Source organism: Arachis ipaensis, chromosome B03, assembly GCF_000816755.2.
Source record: "Arachis ipaensis cultivar K30076 chromosome B03, Araip1.1, whole genome shotgun sequence".
NCBI lineage: Eukaryota > Viridiplantae > Streptophyta > Magnoliopsida > Fabales > Fabaceae > Arachis > Arachis ipaensis.
The window spans coordinates 82,050,608-82,053,678 of NC_029787.2; positions in this window are offsets into that span (position 1 = coordinate 82,050,608).

The following is a 3,071-nucleotide window of genomic DNA, read 5'->3' on the forward strand; positions in this document are numbered from 1 at the left end:
CTATCAAAATAATAATAATCCCTATTAAAATATTTCATATAAATATAATTTAATTGTGTTGTAGGTGTGACAAGTACATTAATGATTATATATATATATATATTGATTTGATGAATTAACTTATTAACACTTAACTACACTACTAGTTAGTAATTAGCCATGATTGAGAATGATATGCACTATTATCACTAGATAAAGAAGAAGCTAAAAGGAATATGTGGCTGACTCTTGTCTATGATCTTTAACCAAAATAGCAAATAGTATTGGTTTGAAAATGAAAAATGGAAAATGCTAATTAAGATGTGTGATGAAAGTGACGAGCTAGTAGTCTATTATTGTTCTTGAAGGAAGCTCACAAAACTGCTTCACTTGTGCTTTTCTCCGACATCTGGTACCTCATTTTTCTAAGCTTTGAAAGTGTAAAAATCAAACCCGTACGTGGGATATGGGATCTTCTGTAATTGTTAACAGCTAAGAGTGTCACCTCAAAGTGAAGGCCTCCATGGGGCCGACGTCATGTCACCTTGATGATGACGTTATTCACTTCCAAACTAATTCATATTACTAGTATATTTATTACAAAATAATTTCATTTAATTATTCATTTTGATTTAGCTGTATATTGCCTGGATGACAAGTACGCTAAAATTTAATGCAGCAACAAGTATGTATGGTCTCTCACAAGTCACAAGTCACAACACAAGTCAGAAATATATTTCAATTGCAATGATATTATTTGAAAGTTCCACACCACATGCATAAATCAATTAATTTATCTAATTAGATTGGTTAATCATAACACATCAAAACACTAGCCTAAAAGAATTGGTTAATCATCATAGGCAGAAATCTAGACAGTGCTAACTAAAAGGTTTATTTGATGTATGAAAAGATATAATATTACTACAACAAATAAATGATGATGGGTAAGGGAAATTGGAATGGAATGATTAATTTGGACCCCAAATCAAAATAATTAGAGGCCATGAATCTTCTTGGAAGATGTAATGCAAACGGTGACACGCCGCGCGGAATCTTTGTTCTAATCATGGATTGGATATTATCTCTAATCTCTAAATGGTGTTAGATAAGTATAGAATATTGAGTAGGTCGAACGTTAAATTCACTGACTAATAAGGCTTGCATTGCATTAGCCTTGTCATATTAATATTTCAACTTTCTGTTTTCTCTTTCTCCTACCATCCATATCCTTCCTTTTTATTTGCTTACATATTCATTTAGATATTACAGCTTACAAGTGTCCAAGTCGTACTTGGATATCCATTTTAAATGCTTAATTTGCATGCAGGCCCTGAGTGCCCTAAAGATTCATGGTGTTTGCTACGGTACGATGATAAATTTATACGTACCGATATAATAAAAACGTGGACAAATAATAAAACGCCACGTGAATTATATTATCTCCGTCAGCATTTAATTTTTATTTTTTTAAAATATATATTTTAACATTATTTTTACTAAAATACCCTCATAATTTAATAAAAATAAAAAATATTTTTATATAAATATATAAAAAAGACTTAAATGTCCTTTTTTATTTTAAATAAAAATTATCATTTTAAATTAATTAAATTTTAACATTCAACTAACTTTAATCTTATATTTTAAAATCTTAAATAATTTAAAAAACAAAACAAAAACACATGAAAAGAAAACAAAAAAAATAAAAAAAGTTGTTCATCTAGCTGCTTCGTGTTCTTCGTCTCCTCCCTCCTCTTCCTTCTCTCTGCTAGAGGAGAAGAAGAAGAAGCCCTCTAACCCTAAACCTTTTTTCTCGAGCTTCAATCAGTATTGTTTCTGTTGGATCCACAGAGACGGCGACGCCGGAGTCTTCTGCTTCCTCTCTTTTGTCAGAGCTGCTCACCATCTCCTCTAGTTGTGCGTGGTTCGAATCTGTTGCAGCTGCGAGAGACGAAGCCCGTCATGTACCACTGCTTACTGCTTGCCTGAAGCTTTTCTCTGCTCTGCTCTGCTCCGCTGCACTGAAGCGCAGCAAGTCCATCGCCGTACCAAGAAAATCCCGCTCTCTCCTTGACTCCGCTATCTCTTCTGACTCCGTGATTGCAAATTGGTGGCAGGGAAGCAAATTGGGGCTGGGATTTTGTTAAATATTAGCATGCTTTAGCCTTGCTCATGCCATTATTAATTGGAATTTCTTCGAACGGAACATGATTTTAATCACATGATTGTCTGAATTTTAATAACTTTTTTTTGTCTGAATTTTAATCACTTTTTTTTTCTATTTGATTCAATATCTTTATTTTGTTTCTTTGTTCTTGTCAATATAATGTATCAATGCCTCTGTTATTGGGATTTCTCTGTTTTGCCAAAAATCTATAGTATGGTGAACTTTTTGGTTTCATGGATGCTTACCCTTTTTCATATTTTAATAAGTACTTATGTGCTTAGAAGAGCAATTGACTCTGGTTGCAAATTCGGATTGTTGGTGGAAGGAATGCAAATTGGGACTGGTTTTCTAGTTGTTGGTGGACTAGCCTAGCTTGCTGAATTGATTAATTCATTAATAGAAGGGAGTGGTGTCATAATCTGCATTGACTCTGAAACAAGAAGTGATGTCTCGGTTCCTTCAGTTTCTCTGTGTCATCATAGCAGCTTCGCATGCTATTAGGTTTGCCACCAACTTCTCTATTCTTGTAGAACACCCTACACAACACCCAATCTTCCTGTATGGACAGAAAAAAGAGTTAATTAGATGCTATCATAGTTAATTTGAACCTATGACTATGCTTTAGAAAATGGCCGAGGTTTGTGAAAGCTTCAATTTTTACCATCATTCAATTGCTTCTTTTTCTTTTCTTTTTTGCTGCTTCATTGAACTTCAAAGTGTTTGGACTAGTTGGTTACATTACATGTAATTCTATATTTGCGCTATAGTCTTAGTAAATGAAATTTTAAATTCGATGACACTCCACAAGTCTTGGTTCCTACAAGGGGTTTTGTAGCGTGAAAATGCATGACTTTTATTTAAAATTTAAGAGGAATCTTATTTGGGACGAAATCATTTTAGAAATTTTGTTTACTCTTCAAAA